This window comes from Loxodonta africana, chromosome 8 (assembly GCF_030014295.1).
Source record: "Loxodonta africana isolate mLoxAfr1 chromosome 8, mLoxAfr1.hap2, whole genome shotgun sequence".
NCBI lineage: Eukaryota > Metazoa > Chordata > Mammalia > Proboscidea > Elephantidae > Loxodonta > Loxodonta africana.
The window spans coordinates 80,277,967-80,296,778 of NC_087349.1; the positions used below are offsets into that span (position 1 = coordinate 80,277,967).

At 38.6% G+C, this 18,812-nt stretch overlaps 1 protein-coding gene and 1 long non-coding RNA gene across 2 annotated transcripts in view; one reads left to right on the forward strand and one right to left on the reverse strand.

Annotated features, from left to right (window-relative positions):
• TMEM196 (transmembrane protein 196) overlaps window positions 1-18,812 on the reverse strand; it is a 56,683-nt gene that overhangs the window by 24,415 nt on the left and 13,456 nt on the right. The gene's annotated exons all lie outside the window — the stretch shown is intronic.
• On the forward strand, window positions 452-4,134 carry LOC111749718 (uncharacterized). Its single transcript, XR_002784913.2, has 4 exons — window positions 452-1,098; window positions 1,222-1,330; window positions 1,925-2,056; window positions 3,028-4,134. It is a non-coding gene; the product is annotated as an uncharacterized LOC111749718 (long non-coding RNA).

The window sequence follows — 18,812 nt, forward strand, 5'->3', positions numbered from 1 at the left end:
ACATAGTTTCCAAGAGGCTGTAGATGGTAAATGCAAATGTCTGCATATGGACCTTTACCATCATCATCTAGTTCCTTTATTCTGATTCTTGTTAAAGGATCCCAAATGGAAACACTTTATCCTCAAGGGTTCCGTTGGAATAAATCTTTCAGTCTCCATAGTTTACTTTTTCTAAAGTTTGCAACACTTACTATCTGGGTGCTTTCTCCCAATCCTCCTGGAAAAGTTAAAGCAATGCTCTTTAATACCTCCTTTTTGTAGGTAGAGGCATTAATCACCACCACCCTCCTCCCCACCTAAAAAAATCACACAGCAAGTTAGTGGCAGAAGTTCAATGAGAACTGAAGCTTGGGATCCCCAAAACGTTGCTGATTATATCCTGCCCTCCATTTCACATTCGTTCTAAGAATATTAGAAACAGCTTGTGAAGAAATATCCTTTTTAACAAAGGAATCATAACGTTTTCCCGGTGGTGGGAAGGACAGCTATACAAGCATGCCTGTCGCTGTAGTTTAACCTGTCCTTTAGATTCTTCTCTCTTCTTCCCCACGTTCACTGTCACACTTAACCTCACCAGCGTCTCTGTTTCTCTAGCCCAGTTACGGACAAAACCAAACATAAAATAAATAGCTTCCTATTTGTCCCCTTAACACAACTAAAATAAGCTGATATTTTCAAAGGAACTTTGCTAGAAAACAAATGGACACGAGAGAAAAAAATAACAATGACATTGTAAGACATGTGACAGTGGTCCCTTTTCTGGTGCCTGACTCATCCGATATGCAGGCCCTGTTCCATCCCACATCCTGTCTGAAGGGCTCATGACTGGGGATCCCAAGAGGATAACAGACTTTAGGATCCAAAGGCCCGGAGGCCACTTCTGTGCTCATTCGCTCCCACTTGAAATCATCCTTTGGAGTTTTCTGTGGGTAATTTTAATAAAAATGGGGACTGCTGTGCAGTTTTATTTTCCCCTGCTTCCTAGCCAGATATGTGTAAATCAGAGGATCTGTCTTTTGTTTATTTTGAAATACTGAGGTCATAAAATACCTGCTTACGAGATTACATGATTGCTGAAAGATAAGCTACACAAAACAGGTATGTTTCATGCTACAGGACCTGCATATTTATAGCTTAAACCCAGTACTGCCAAAAATTCCATCCTTTGGGAAATGTGGGGTAATCAAAAATGTTGTCTACTACTTTTGGACCTCGTACTAGAACCCAGAACAATGAATAGGTGTTACATGGAGGGAGACTTCATCGCAGTACCAGGAAAAATTTTCTAACAAATAGACCTGTCCGCAAAGGAGCTTGGATTCCTCAAAAGGTAAACGTGATCCCTTTGATTGGAATTGTTTGGTGATTGGTTGAATGACCACCTGTCAGAGATGCAAAAGTTAGGGTTGGTACAATTCTGGCAAGGGATTAAATTAGGAGCCTATAAGATACATTGACATCGTGGTAACTATTAAGTGAGCACAGGGCTAGATGATCAATTGTCAAAGTGCAGTGATACAGTGACATGCATATGGCACTATGCAATCTATCTCTGATGATTTAGAAGGCATTTTAGGCTCCTGCAGTGTCCTAGGCTGCTTGTAATTGTGAGCATAAATCAGCCAAGTCAATGTATAAAGGTATATGTAGATGTACCGGTTACTGAGGCTACTGCATATATAACGCCAGGTAACAGTTTGCTGCAACAGGAGAAACAGCCACGTTATTTTTACCTTTTTTTTTTTTTTTATGTAAGGTTAATAATAGATGACTTTTTATGGCTCCTAGTGCAAAAAATTATAATTGGCACCTACATATGTATTTTATATTTTAGGTCACTCTCCCAAAGCATTAAGTAATTCATGCTCTGTATAGCACTGTGTGAGTTAGGGGAGCTGAAACGGGGCTTGTTTTCCTTGCTCAGCAGCTCAGCAGGAAGGAATTGCTGCCTGAACTAGATTGAGAACTCAGAGGATTTCTTCACTCCTGTCTTTTCACAACCGTCCTCTCATCGGAACTAGGAAAATTATTGACTATTCCTATCGCAGAAGGCAAGGTTTGTTGTTGAGATGATTTTTACCTTCTTAGCTTGTACCTCTTTAGGGTTAGACTAAATTATGTTAATAATAGTCTTAATAAAGAAATATTTCTTTATGTTTGGGGAAGGAGAATGTAGTATAATAGATATAATAATAAAAGGATGGCTTAACATTTGTTGAGCACTTGCTAGAAGCCTTTTATATATATTCTCTAATTTAACCCCAGTATCTCAGCTGGGGAAATTGACTCTCAGAACTTTTTTTTTTTTTTTTCACATTATAGAGCAGGTAAGTGTCATAGTTTGTAATCAAACAAAGGTCTTTCTAACTCTGGAGGATGAGCTTATTTAGGATCTTCCAATATGATTTTACCCCAACTCTCTCAGCATTCATTGCAGTTATATGTCCTTTCCCTTTCCATACTAAAGGAAACTCCTAGGACAGAGATAAAAGTCTGTTCCCAATTTTCTGTTTTGACTGAGGGACATTTTGGAAGTGTGGTAATACAAACCAAAGGCAGTTTGGCATTTAATGAAGTTGATGTTGGGCAGGTATGACGCCGTGGGATTGGGTGGAATAAACTCAAGTCTACAGGTAATTACTAAGTTGGGATGAGAGAATATTTTCCCCTAAGGGTCATCGTATTCTATTCTCTGAAGAAGCATTTTCTTACCACTTGGTGGCAGTAGCCACCAATTCATCGGCAGGGTTGTTTTCCAATTTACAACTAACATACTGGTCTTTAGCTGGGCATGATTTTTTAAGAGGATTCTCCCTTCAATTAATTATCTTTTTATCTATTACTTTTGTTTTCACTGGCTCATATTTTATGTATATTTACTACTATTATTAATATTATGTGCCTTGTATATCACTCAGGCAATGTTCTCCTGCCTCTCCTAAATTAAGGTTCTTGGATTTCCCTTTAGAAGAAAGACCATACAGAATGATAATGATGTTAATAATAATAAAACATTTCCTCCATTAGATATTACAGCTTTGGAGGTGTGCATTGTGCAGCTTACCAAAACAGAGTGATGACAGAGCTTGGAAAGAATGGATAGAAGAGCTTATCAAACTAGAAATATATGGGAACTTCACAATCATTGAGATCAACATGTTATTATGGGTTTGCAAAGAACTTCAAGCATTTTCTCTCAACCCAGACAACGAGTCCAGTTTACAGAAGAAGAAACTGAGGTTCAGAGAAGTTAAAGTGATCGCTCTATGGTAATTCAGCTAATAAATGCCAAAGTCCGGATACAAATTCAGAAACGTCTAACTCCAAAGCGTGTGTGCATTCATTGTCTCATATTGGCTCTCTGGTAATGGTATTATCCTGTCTAAGGGAAGAAGCACTTAAGGAAGACTTCTAATTTTCAAGCAAAAAGGGAATATGTAAAGTCTAAGAATGCTCAACTCTTCAATAAAGAGATAAGAATAAATGACTTTTGGGTGACAAAGAATATATTTTGTTTAGCTTTAAAAGTAGGTAGGAAGTTGAAGTGGTCTACTAAAGAGAGCTGTGGCATTAAGGTGTAGATAATTATCTATCTTAAATAGTTATATGGAACTGTCCAAAAGAAGACAGACAAAAGAAATCCTAAAAATTAGCCCTTAAAATTCATGTTCTCCTAGCTATGGCAGGCCATGATGAAATGCTAAGAAATTTGTTGTTGTTGTTAGGTGTTTTCGAGTCAGTTCCTACTTACAGTGATCTTGTCTATGTACAACAGAAAGAAATACTGCCCGGTCCTGCGCCATCCTCACAATCATTGATATCCTTGAGTCTATTGTTGTAGCCACTGTGTCAATGCATTTCGTTGAGGGTCTTCCACTCTTTTGCTGACCCTCTACTTTACCAAGCATGATGTCATTCTCCAGGGACTGGTCCCTTCTGATAACATGTTCAAAGTATGTGAGATGAAGTCTCGCCATCCTTGCTTCTAAGGAGAATTCTGGCTGTACTTCTTCCAAGGCAGATTTGTTTGTTCTTCTGGAATTCCATGGTACATTCAATATCGTTCACCAGCATCATAATTCAAAGGCATCAATTCTGCATTCTTCTTTATTTGTTGTCCAGCTTAAAAATTTTTTTTTTTTTCTCACGCATGTGAGGCAATTGAAAACACCATAGCTTGGGTCAGGCACACCTTAGTCCTTAAAGTGACTTTTGCTTTTTAACACTTAAAGAGGTCTTTTGCAGATTTGTCCAACGCAATGTGTCATTTGACTTCTTGACTGCCGTTTTTATGGGTACTGTTTGTGGATCCAAGTAAAGTGAAATCCTTGACAACTTCAATCTTTTCTCCATTTATCATGATGATGCTTAATGGTCCAGTTGTGAGGATTTTGTTTTCTTTGTGTTGAGGTGTAATCCATACTGAAGGCTGTGGTCTTTGATCGTCATCAGTAGGTGCTTCAAGTCCTCTTCACTTTCAGCAAGCAAAGTTGCGTCATCTGTGTGTCGAAGGCTGTTAATGAGTCTTCCTCCAGTCCTGATGCTGCCTTCTTCTTCATATAGTCTAGCTTCTTGGCTTATTTGCTCGGCACACAGATTGAATAGGTACGGTGAAAGGATATAACCCCGATGCATACCTTTCCTCATTTGAAACCACGCAGTATTCCCTGTGCTGTTTGAACAACTGTCTCTTGGTCTAAGTACAGGTTCCTCATGAGCACAATTAGGTATTCTGGAATTCCCATTCTTCACAACGTTATCCATAATTTGTTAAGATCTACACAGTTGAGTGCCTTTGCATAGTCAATACAACGCAGGTAAATATTTTTCCGATATTCTTTGATTTCAGCCATAATCCATCTGACAATGTTCCACTGCTATTCATAAGGTTTTCACTGGACAATTTTTTCAGAAGTAGACTGCCAGATTCTTCTTCATAGTCTCTCTTAAGTCTGGAAGCTTCGCTGAAACCTGTCTGCCAAGGGTGACTCTGCTGCTGTTTGAAATACCAGTGGTAAAGCTTCTAGTATCATGGCAACACACAAGCCACCACAGTACGACAAACAGACAGACATGTGGAGGATGCTAATTAACACTATTTTATATTTTAAAAAAACAGCAGAATTTCAAACTATATGTACATTTGTTCTCATATTGCAGAAATTATTATTTACTTACATACGACACCAAGGCCAACATGCCAAAAGGTAAACAGTGGTTATCTCTGAGTGGTGGAATTATTGATGGCTTCAGTGTCATTTATATTTTTTGCATTATCCCAATTCTGTACAGTAAACTTATATAAAATAATACAAGATATTTAATTTAATATTCCCTGAAATTTGCTTAAATTATTGGTCTATGGTTTTTGCAGTTTGACGTGTTAGTGCACAGGAACCAGATGGGAAAGTAAGCCAGCAGAGGCAATCCTTCTTCAAAGTGGAGTGGGACCTACCTGTAAGTATGATACAGTCAACCAAAATATCTCACTTGCTGGCCATTAATTCCCACCAAGTGAATGATTTCTTTGAGTTAATTCACAGACTCTCCAAAGGCATCTGTTTAAAATCTAACCTATAACCTGGGTGGGGATTGTACATAAAAAATTACTATCCATAAAAGGAAAATATCGTGTATCTTGCTTTACGCATATGTCGGAAAAAACCTTGGTAAGAATCCAGAGAATTGTGCAATGTCCTTGAGATAACAGCTCCTCCAGATTCTTCTCTTCTATTTACCCTCCTTCCCTCTCCCGTCCATTTTTTCTACTTCCGAATAAACAACATTTGGAAATAATTCTCCAACTTACTGGGGCTAAGATCAGCCTGCTGCAGTGGAAACTAGGAGCTTAATGAATCAGTTATAACTCACCCAACATTGCTGTATTACTTAAATTCCTTGCGTGACAAGAGGCAGTCTTTTTCATCTTTAAGTAATTCTGATTGCTAGAATCTTCTTTCTTTCATTAACCTTAAAGCCTTTATCCCTGTTTTTATATATTTTTCATATTTTGAAACAAGTGCATCGTTAACCCCATGTCTTTTCTTCTCTTGTCCAAACATCCTTTGATTCCTCGATATTTTTCCTGCTTACCCCCTTCCAATTGTTGTTCTCTCTCTCTCTCTCTCATTCTCAGAAAAGTGTCAGCAATGGAATTGTCTGGAAAGCAAATCAAGAAATTGGCAGACTTCCTTCTTTCAGTCAGGTTTCTTTACAGCAAATTTTCCAGACAGCTGAAGTCCCTAATCATCATTATGCCTGTTCCATAATGTTTGTCATCCTTACAGTTATTTGTATCTCAGAAGAACATATTTACACATCAACCTTCAACTAATGGAATATTGCTGTGAGGTGGTAGTTATTTTTCAGTGGCCCTCTGGTCTTTCTTGTCTATTCCAGGCCATTTTCTACTCCCTAATTTTTAATAGAATAGCAGTGATAAAAATATATGGGTTCTACAAGGTTTTGAAGTCTGTAAACAAACACTATCCATTACCCAGTTCCTTTCTGTACAGACAGCTGTATATTTTACAGAACTCAGTAAATATAACATTACCAACCCAGAAATAAATTGAGGCTTGTAGAGTGAATACTGCTTCAGACTTTCTAAAGGAGGAAAAATTGTGTATTATGTGATTTTAAATATTTGTTTTAAAGGCTACAATTTTCCAAAGCTCATTTCCTTGGAAAGTATTTGGTATTCAAAGTTGCCTGTGAAGATTAAGCTGTAACACTTGGACCAAGTTAACAGGAATGATTAAAAACGCAATGCAATTCAAAATTTTGCCCTGATTCCTTGGGGAAAAAGAGTTAGAGAAACCATTTAACTAGAGGAAAAAACATTACGGTTATTTTGTCTTGGTTTTTAGTGTAGAACCATGAAGAAACAGGGTGTCATGGTTTTTCTGTCAAGCCACAAGAAGAGGAAATAGAAATACTGGAAGAGAAAATAATCTGTTTCCTCTGACAAGAGAAATACTATCATGGTTGTGTATCAGCTAGCTGAAGAAAATGACAATTGAGAGAAAGGTGTCTACAATGGCTTTTGATGTTAACCTGCTGGGTATTTTAAAGTACTAAAACCAAAAGAAAGAAAAAAAAAAAAACCAAAACCTTTTCCCTTGAATTGATTTCGATTCAGAGGTGTCATATTTTTGCTCCAGGACACTTCTTACCATGAGTTAATCGATAAGCCCTGTCCAGTAAGGACTTCAATAAAGAAATCAGCACTGTCCTTTACAGTCAGGGCTTTAAAGAAATGGGAGGAGTATAGCTTAATGTTTAAAAGTACAGACTTTGGAGTCAGGCAGGCATGTGGCTGTGGCACATACTGGTAAGACTTTACCAGCTACTTCAGCTCTCCAAAGAGCCCTGGTGGTGCAGTGGTTAAGAGCTTGGCTGCTAACCAAAAGGTTGGCAGTTTGAATCCACCAGTGGCTCCTTGGAAACCCTATAGGGCAGTTCTGCTCTGTCCTACGGGGTCATTATGAGTTGGAATCGAAGCAATGACAATGGGTTTTTGGTTCAGCTCCCTGAATCTCGACTTCCCCATCTGTATAATGCATATACCACTAACCAGTGACCAGTTGCCCTAGAGTCAACTCCAGCCCATGGCGACCCCATGTGTGTCAGAGTACAATTATGCTCCACAGGGTTTTTAATGGCTGATTTTGGGGAAGTAGATCACAGGGCCTTTCTTTCAAGGCCATTCCCGGGTATGCTCGAACCTCCAACTTTTTGGTTAACAGTCAAGCATGTAAACCATTTGCACCACCCAGGGACTCCTAGGATATACCACTACAAGCATGTTAATGTTTATTATACAGGGTTGTTAAAAAGATGAATGAGATAATGCTTATGATGTGCTTGTTATAATTTCTTATACCCAATAAGCCATAGATAAATGGAGCTATTAATAATTATTATTAAAACTGCATAATGTGAAGCATCTGATGTGTACAGAGAAGTGGTCCATTAATAATAATAATTAAAACTGCATAATTTTTGTGCATCTGATGTGTACAGAGCAGTACCACAATTCCTGAGAGGAATTACAAAGAACATTTTACACATTTGTTGTTTTTTCTCATTTACAGAATTTTAGCTTACGCCAAGACCGTGCATGTGTTTGTTTTGGAATACTCACATTTTTCCTCCATGGAGCTGCTTTGCCCATATCACATCAATATATGCTCAGGGATTTGGGTACTATTATTCCCTTCAACCTTTGGCTCAAATATGCTGAGCTGCAATTAGCAAGGCTTCAGGGCTTGTAAGTGGATGAGCTTCTAGAAAATCATTATCAAATACATCATTTTTTATTTGATGCAGGGGAAGTCTCCTAAGTGTTTGCAATAGGATTTGCCTCTGCATGTGATATTTCAAAGCAAAATGTCATGTCTAAAGTGGGCCCGTACTTCATTAGACCAGAGCATAGCACAGGATGTTGGCCATCATGAAAGCTTTGTCTATTTTTAGCTCAGCCTACAATCATTCTGCAATTCACAGTGTACACAGCCAGATACGTAGGAATCAATGAAAGCAACCCAGCCAGGATATTGTCAGCTGCAGAAACTCATAAAATGAGTCTCAAAACTGCTTCTACTCATCATTTTCCTATTTCTACCACAGTTACTTCTATTCTCTCAAAGCTTAGAGACACTTTTGATTTTTCCCCCTTATTCCTATCATTCCCACCAAATCAATTATTGTGTACTGTTAATTCTAGATTCACAATGAATCTTTATTTCACTCAGGCCCTTGCTAGCCCTCACCTGGATTATTTAATAGCCTTCTAAATAGACTCCTTGCCTTAAATTCTTTCTAAGCATGAGTTTTTTTTTTAACCTCTTTCCTTTGTTCAAATTTTTTTTTCCAGTGCCACCCCAAACTCCTTGGCTTGGCATCGGGGTCCAGATTGATGGTCCTAGCTTTCCAACTGGCCTCCTGCTGGTATCCTACCACCAAAATGGACTGCATTTTTTCAGTTTGTCCATTTTTGCTCATTCCATTTTTTTACTTGGAAAGTTTCATTATTCTTCTTACATAATCTCCAGGGCCGATCTCAAATCCTCTCTGACCAGATGTGATTCCATCTTTTTTTATGCTTTCTCATAGGACCTCATGTGCATCTTTTTATGGGCTGTATACATTTTCCATGTTTGCAAATCTACTAGACTTTTCTGACAAGGCCTCCATTTATGTGTTTATGTTTAGAAAGGCGTCGGCCATTCTGAAATCAAATAAACATCAACTTTTATTAATTTCTAAATCTTTATGGCTTTCTTTTTTATTTAACTCTTTAACCCAGCTAGAATTTATTTTGTTACATGATGTAAGATTCAGAGCAATATCTTCCAGGTTATTTACCCATTCATTACATAAACACCATTAAAACGGTTTGCCGTCACTGATACGTAAAAGCAAGTACATGTGAATATGCAATAATATGTATATATATTTAGTTAATTTTTGGCCTTTCCATTCTTTAGTAGGGATCCCTGAGTGGTGCAAATGGCTAAATGCTTGACTACCAGCCAGAAGTTTTGTGGTTCAAACCCATCCAGAGGCTCCTTGGAAGACATGCCCGGCAATTTGCTTTTGAAAGGCTATAGCCTTGAAAACCTTACAGAGTAGTTCTACTCTGACGTACATGGAATCTCTTTGAGTAGGAATCCACTCAACAGCAACTAACAACAACAATAAGGGTCCTATACATCTTGGGAAACCCTGGTGGCATAGTGGTTAAGTGCTACGGCTGCTAACCAAAGGGTTGGCAGTTCGAATCCGCCAGGCGCTCCTTGGAAACTCTATGGGCCAGTTCTATTCTGTCCCTATGAGTTGGAATGGACTCGACGACGACGGCACTGGGGTTGGGTATACATCTTGAGGTTTTGTATTACAATGACTACTTTGATAAGATCAGTCCTCTTAAAGGAACAAACATTTAGGAAAGCAAAGATGGAGGAGGGGGGGGAAGGGGGAGAATCATCATCAGAATTTCACAAAGGAGGAAACTATGTGATAAGAATATCAGTAATATTATCATTGCAACTCTAACTAGTAGAATACAGAAAGGAATCTTGTACAGATGAACTGAAATTTTGCAGCGAATTATGAGTAGGGTTTGATGCATGCTCTTATCAAAATACAGCTTCTGACAGAATTTTTTACTGGAGTCATGGGCTAACAGCTTGTCAACCAACTAGTTATGGCCATGTACTATTGACAATAAAGTTCTACCCTTTATAACAAAACTTAGACAACCATTTAGTCTCCCTGTGCTGTATACTTATATTGTTGTTACCTGCCCTCGAGTCCATTTAGATTCATAGCAACCCCATGTGTGCAGAGTACAACTGTGCTCCATAGGGTTTTCAAGGCTGTGACCTTGCAGAAGCAGATTTCCAGGGCTGTCTCCTGAGGGGCATCTAGGTGTGTTCAAATTGCCAAAATTTCTGTAGTAGTCTAGCACTTAACTGTTTTCATTACCCAGGGACCTTACTTATGTTAGGCAGGTCAATTCAGGTTTCTAGGCTGTTTGTTAAAAAGAAGATGTTGGATTTCATGGTGGCTTTATTTTTTTTCCCACTATTTTTTTAAGCTGCTTTTTTTATTACACTAGTATCTACCATGCCATACATCACAGCTCTCTAATACTGAACGTGTCATTTAAACATCTTCATTTCCCCATTCTCTATAGAATAATGAGTATAGTTGTACTAATGTGATGTGATTATGGCAATAAAAGACACAATCTATGTGAGCGCGATTAGCTTTGGCTTGAGGACAGAGAAAAAAACAAAAAAATCAAACCCTTTGCCGTCGAGTCAATTCAGACTCATAGTGACCCTATAGGACAGAGTAGAACTGCTCTATAGGATTTCCAAGGAGTGGCTGGTGGATTCGAACTGCCAACCTTTTGGTTAGCAGCTGAGCTTTTAACCACTAAGCCACCAGCATATGGAAAGTACTCAATGTTTATTTTCTCCCTTCCTATTAAAAAATTCTTCTTAAATGTCAAAGATTAGTTAAACATTAACTTTATTTGTGAAGTCTTCTTCAAGACCTCTATCCATTCCTAGTTGGACTATTACATATTACATATAATAGACATATTACATTCATGTCTATTATAACATAGATGCTGTCTTAGGCTGGGTTCTCTAGAGAAGCAAAACCAGTAAGCATATATATACACACACACAGAGATTTATATCAAGGGAATGGCTCACGAGGATGCAGAGGAGGGAACATCCCAAGTCTGTGGGTCAAGCTTCTCCTGATGCATGTAGCCATAGGGGCTGGCAAACCCTAGATCAGCAGGTTGGAGAGCAGGGCTCCTCTTCACAGGCTATGAAGTTTGATGAATCCGAAAGATAGACTGACAAGACCACAGGTAAGCTGCTAGCTCAAGTCCCAAGAACTGGAGATCAGATGAACAGTAGCCAGCTGCAGGATCCAGAACAAGCAAATGCCCGCAAGCCTTGCCAGAATATCCACTTATATTCAATGCAGGCCACATGCCCAAGGAAACTCCCTTTCAACCAATTAGCTACTCACAGCAGATCCCATCATGGAGATGATCACATAATATCAAATTTCACTGTGGAAGTGATCATACCATCATATGACTATCAAATCACTGAGGATCATGGCCCAGCTAAGTTGACACACAACCTTAACCATTACAGATGCAATGATCCAATTTCATTGTAATTATTATATATCTGTCACTCCAAAATATTTTGAACTCCTCCTAGTCAGGGACAGCTTTTTAAGCTTTTTTTTTTTTTAAAATCTTTAAGCCTTTAGTACCAACCTAGGACCTGACGCATACAAAAAGTTCAATGAATATTTGTTGATGAACGGATGAATGAATGCATGGATGGGTGAATTAATTTCAGGTTAGTAGAAGCAGGAAGAAGGAGCACCGGTGATGCAATGGTTAAGAACTTGGCTGCTATCTGAAAGGTTGGCAGTTCAAACATATCCAGTGGCTCCTTGGAAAAAAGAACTGGTTATCTGATCCCAGAAAGATTACAGCCAAGAAAACCCTATGAGGCAGTTCTACCCTGTCACATGCGGTTACTCTGAGTCAAAAATAGACTCAAGGGCACCTAATAACAATCACAAAGAAGTGTGAAAAAGCCTCCTCTCCAACAAACACTTTTGGTATTGGCCAGGTGGTATTTGAAATCCCTTTAAAAAAGTCACACAGAGACTTGAATTTCACCGTAAATAAACACATGTCAATGGCCTGTTCCAAAGGTAACTTGTATGTCCACTTCAGGAAATGCTGCAGTTACACTCAGCTGTTTCTGGTGCCTCTACTAGCCAACAAAGCCAATTCAGCCCGCCCAGTTTACTAATAGCTCAAATTCCGTTAAAACCTTTTCCTATATATAGTTCATATCTTTAGGAAAAAGAAAACAAAGAAGAGTTTCCTAACGAGCTAATTACTTCTGTTGATCAAAAAGTATCTAGATTTGAACTGTCCAATAGAAATCCAATGTAAGCCACAAGTTCGAGCCACATAGGTAACTTTATATTTGCTAGTAGTCACATTAAAGAAGAAAAAAGTGAAATTAATATTTTATTTAGCCCAATATGTTCAAAATAGTATCATTTCTACATTTAATCAATATAAAATGTTTGGAGATATATTAAATTTTTTCATCCTTAGTCTTTGAAACCTTGAATTCATGTATTACTTGTGTTGCTGTTGTTGTTAGGTGCCTTCAGTTGGTTCCAACTCATAGCAGCCCTATGTACAACAGAATGAAGCACTGCCTGGTCCTGCACCATCCTTACAATAATTTCTGTGTTTGAGCCAGTCGTTGCAGCCACTGTGTCAATTCACCTCGTTAAGGGCCTTCCTCTTTTTAGCTGACCCTGTACTCTGCCAAGCATGATGTCCTTCTCCAGAGACTGATCCCTCCAGAAACATGTCCAAAGTAGTGGGACAAGTTCTCACCATCCTCGTTTCTAAGGAGCATTCTGGCTCTACTTCTTCCAGGGCAGATTTGTTCATTCTTCTGGCAGACATGGTATATTCAATATTCTTCACCAATGCCGTAATTCAAATCCATCAATTCTTCTTTGATCCTCCTTGTTCATTGTCCAGTTTTTGCATGTAAAACCATGTCTTAATTCAGAACACCCACTCACATTTAAAGTGCTCAATAGCTACAGGTGGCTAAAAAAAACAACTTATTGCCTTCAAGTTGATTCTGATCCATAGAGACCCTAAAGGACAGAGTAGAACTGTGCCATAGGGTTTTCAAGGGGCATCTGGTAGATTCAAACTGCCAGCCATTTGATTAGCAGCTATAGCTCTTAACCACTATGGCATCAGGGTTTCCACATGTGGCTAGTGACTACTATATTGCTGTTGTTGTTGCTAGGTCCTGTGGAGTCAGTTCCAACTCATAGCGACCCTAAGCATAGCAGAACAAAATGATCCCCCATCCTGCACCATCCTCCCAATTGTTACTATGCTTGAGCCCATTGTTGCAGCCACTGTGTCAGTGCATCTCGTTGAGGGTCTTCCTTTTTTTCGCTGGCCTTCTAATATTCCAAGCATGATGTTCTTCTCCATGGACTGATCCCTCCTGATAATAAGTCCAAAGTATGTGAAACATAGTCTCGCCATCCTTGCTTCTAAGGAGTATTCTGGCTGCACTTCTTCCAAGACAGATTTGTTTGTTCTTTTGGCAGTCCATGGTATACTCAATATTCTTTGCCAACACCACAATTCAAAGGCATCAAGTCTTAATTGGTCTTCCTTACTTATTGTCCAGCCTTTGCATGCATATGAGGCAATTGAAAACACCATGGCCTGGGTCAGGCTCACTTTAGCCCTCAAGGTGACATCTCTGCTTTTCACCACTTTAAAAAGGTCTTTTGCAGCCAATTTGCCCAATGCTATGCATCTTTTGGTTTCTTGACTGCTGCTTCCTTGGGTGTTCATTGTGGATCCAAGTAAAATGAAATCCTTGACAACCTCAATCTTTTCCCTGTTTATCATGATGATGCTTACTAGTCCAGTTGTGAGGATTTTTGTTTTCTTTCTGTTGAGGTATAATCCATATTGAAGGCTGTGGTCTTTGATCTTCATCAGTAAGTGCTTCAAGTCCTCTTCACTTTCAGTAAGCAAGGTTGTGTCATCTGCATAATGCACCTTGTTAATGAGTCTTCCTTCAATCCTGATGCTGCCTTCTTCTTCATATAGTCTAGCTTCTTGGATTATTTGCTCAGCATACAGGTTGACCAGACATGGTGAAAAGATGCAACCTTGATGCATACCTTTCCTGATTTTAAATCACATGTATCCCCTCGTTCTGTTCGAATGGCTGCCTCTAGATCTATGTGCAGATTTCTCATGAGCACGATTAAGTGCTCTCGAATTCCCATTCTCCAAAAAATTATCCATAATTTGTTATTATCCACACAGCCGAATGCCTTTGCATAGTCAATGAAACACAGGTAAACTTCTTTCTGGTATTCTTTGCTCTCAGTCAAGATCCATCTTACATTAGCAATGATACCCCTGGTTCCATGTCCTCTTCTAAATTCGGTTTGAATTTCTGGCAGTTCCCTGTCAATATACTGCTGCAGCCACTTTTGAATGATTTCCAGCAAAATTTTGCTTGCATGTGATCTCAATGATATTGTTCAATAATTTCCACATTATGTTAGATCACATTTCTTAGGAATAGGCATAAATATGGATCTCTTCTAGTCAGTTGGCCAGGTAGCTGTCTTCCAAATTTCTTGGCATAGGCAAGTGAGCACTTCCAGCGCTGTATCCTTGTTGAAACATCTCAGCTGGTATTCTGTCAATTCCTGAAGCCATGTTTTTCACTAATGCCTTCAGTGCAACTTCGACTTCTTCATTCAGTACCATGGGTTCCTGAAATGGTTGAATGTCCACCAATTCTTTTTGGTATAGTGACTCTGTGTATTCCTTCCATCATCTTTTGATGCTTCCTGAGTTGTTTAATATTTTCTCCATAGAATCCTTCAGTATTGCAACTCGAGGCTGGAATTTTTTCTTCAGTTCTTTCAGCTTGAGAAATGCTGAGCATGTTCTTCCCTTTTGGTTTTCTACCTCCACATTTTTGCACAAGTCACCATATTACTTTGTCTTCTTCAGCTGCCCTTTGAAATCTTCTGTTCGGTTCTGTTACTTTGACATTTTTTCCTTTTGCTTTAGCTTTTTTTTTTTACTTGATGTTCAAGAGCAAGTTTCAGAGTCTCTTCTGACATTCATTTAGGTCTTTGCTTTCTCTCCTGTCTTTTTAAGGACCTCTTGCTTTCTTCATGTATGACGTCCTTGATGTCATTCCACAACTTGTCTGGTCTTCGATCATTAGTGTTCAACGTGTCATATCTATTCTTGAGATGGTGTCTAAACTCAGGTAGGATATACTCAAGGTTGTACTTTGGCTTTCATTGACTTGTTCAAATTTTCTTCAGTTTTAACTTGAACTTGCATATGAGTAACTATTATATTAGACTGTGCAAATATAGATGAAGCTCTATTTTAGTAATGGGCACAAGTCAAGAAAAAAGTAAGCTTCCTTCCAGATATCGTTCAGGAGGTGCAATGCTTTCCTAGAGTAGTTAATTTCAGTTGTGTGAGAGCTCTAGAGGCAATTTACTCTCTTGCCTTCCTAAAATTCCTGGTTACCCATTGCCTAATGTCTCCCAAACTTGCATATTTTAATTTAGCTGTAGATGTCTTGACTTTGTAAAGGTACTTGGGATTTAATGTTTCAAGTATTTTCACCTTGCTATTTCATTAATTCCTTATGTCTCTCTAAAAGATTACTCTGAAGGTCTGAGGGCCTAAATGTTTGATGATACCCCTTGGCTATAGTTGAGAAGACTTTAGCAAAATTATGAGTTAAAGTTACCCTTCTTTCTTGAAAAGTAACTGTTTCTTTGATAAAAGCCTTTATCTGAAGTATAAATTACTGAGGTATAAAGGAATATTGCTTACATTTCATACTGATATTTTAATTTCTTAACTTCACACTAGTAAACTTGGCTCACTATCAATAATAAGTGGTATATACAGTTTTTTAAACAGTGTTGAATGAAGGCATAATATTTATACATCTATATGTATACATATATTTGTTCATGATTACTTCAGACAAATCATGCACTGAGCCTGACTGTTAATTTTGATTACTGTGTATTGAATGGAAACCCTGGTGGCGTAGTGGTTAAGTGCTATGGCTGCTAACCAGAGGGTCAGCAGTTCGAATTCACAAGGCGCTCCTTGGAAACTCTATGGGGCAGTTCTACTACGTCCTATAGGCTCACTATGAGTCGGAATCAACTCAAAGGCACTGGGTTTGGGTTCGGTGTATTGAATTAAAAAAAAAAACAAAAAACACTCAGATTGCAAACTTTCCTAACTGCAGGACTTTGACATTCTCTGTCTAAGCTCTTTAAATGTACACAGCTTGATAAATGAGCTTTGGAAACTGTTTTGAGAGTCTTCTTGAAGGCATTTTGCTAAAGCAATCAAAAGCACTTGTGAGTTTGAAAATATTAGCTAGCTTTTAAAAATTAGTTTCCATTTCCCAGTTGCTCATAGAGAACACATCAAAACTTCCGTAGAAAACTTTCCTTGGAACTTCCAGCTGGGAGTAAACCCTGTTACCTTGTAAAATTCTTATTTTAGTTTCATCATAGTTTAGCAGTGCCAATAATTGGGAGATCATTCCTGTTCATTTTGGGGCAATAGCTAGATAACTGCATTTTCCTTTTGGTTGAGCACTCACTTTTGTGGATATTTAATATATTGAGGCATCTGTGGAAAGAGTGTTAGACTAGGAATTAAGGGACTTGAACTCTTGTTCTGGTTCTCCACCTCACCAGCTATATACATTCTCTGGGTTTAAGTTCACTTACTTGTGAAAAGATGAAGTTGGAATAAATTATTTCTAAGTATTCATCCATTTTATGTTATGTGGCTTAATTATAATTCACAACCAGAGGGAGAGAAACATTTTAATGACTGTCTCAGTGCTTTTCAATCCAGATTCCTATTCCTGCCTTACCCTCAACTATTGACAGGCCTTGGATTAAATTGGGGGGGGGAGGGCAGCTATCAGAGAGACTCCTCTCATCATTTGCCATTTGATGTGCCAACATGTCTACATCTTCTCCCATATTCTTCTTTCTCTCTCTTTTATAAAAAAGACAAAGATGAAACCTAGCAAAGTAGAACCTCTCATTCCAGCTCTAGATCCAATGAGATTCACCTTCTCAACGGCTTTTTTCTCTCTCTCCATCCGCACATTTTCACAATTTCATTATTCACATCAGCACGCAAAATTGTTCTAAAATCACCCTTAAGAAATGAAAATCTCCCATGGTTCCAAATTATTTTATCTCTCTCCACAGACGGCATCTCTCTGTCACAACCAAACTTTTACATTTGTTATTTCCACATTCTAACTTCTCATTTTCTTCCTCAACCTGCTTCAGTCTGGCTTATACTTTTATTGTTTTATTTCAAATGTTACTAAGGTAAATAATGAGGCCTAATGGCACAATGGCGAAGTGCTCGGCTGCTAACTGAAAAGTTAGTGGTTTGAACCCACCAGTGTCCCCTTGGGAGAAAAGACTTAGCGGTCTGTTCCCATAAAGATTAAGCCTAGGAAACACTATGGGACAATTCTAAGCTGTCCTATTGGATTGCTATGAGTCAGAATTGACTCCACAGCACACAACAACAACAAGGTAAACAATAGAAGCCCTGGTGGTGCAATGCTTAAGTGCTTGGCTGTTAACGAAAGGATGGAGATCTGCTTCCATAAAGATTACAGCCAAGAAAAACCCTACAGACAGTTCAACTCTGTCACATGGGGACATATGAACCGAACAGAATCGACACTACCCAACAAGGTAAATAATGACTGCCCTGTTTCGATCTCCGTCTTAAAAGGTAGCTCTCTCCTTTTGACTTCTCTGACACCACACTCTGTTGGTTTTCAGTATCCTTCTCTGGTTACTAGTTCTCAATCTCTTTTCTAGTCCCTCATCCACTGGCCAGCCTCTGAATACTGCAGTAACTAAAAGTTCTGACCTTCTCACTATATGCTATATCCCTGGTTGGCCTCAACCAGTTACATGGCTTTAAGTAGCATACATTTACAGACAACTTCCCTGTTTAGATTTCCAGCACAGATATTTCTTCTGAGTTTCAGAACCACCTATCTAACAATCCATAGCAATTCTCTACTGGAATGTGTCACAGGCTTCTCTAACTTAATGGGTCACAAGTAGATTCTTAATCTCTCTCTACCCAACACCACACATACACACAGACACAGACACACACACACACAGACACACACACACACACACACACACACACACACACACACACACAGAGTTGCCCCTTTCCTAATTAAATACGTTTCAAAATAAATCAATGAGAACTCTATCTTATCAATTCCAAAATCTGGGAGTCATCCTTGATACTTCCTTCTGCAATGGCATCTAATCCAACACAAAGTCTTATCAATTCTGTATCTCAAATATCTCTGCTTTCTCTACTTTTGTCACCTCCACTTTGACCCAAGTAATCATTGTATCATACATCCTACTAGCCTCCTAAGTAGACTCTACTGTATTTTCTAAACTGCAGCCCAGAGTAACTGTCTTCAAACACAAATATAATCTTGTCACTTTCTTGGTTAAAGGCTTTCAATAGCTCCTATTATAATTAGGGGAAAATCAAAATATTGTAGCACATGTATAAAACTGTGTGTGTGTGTGTGTATTTT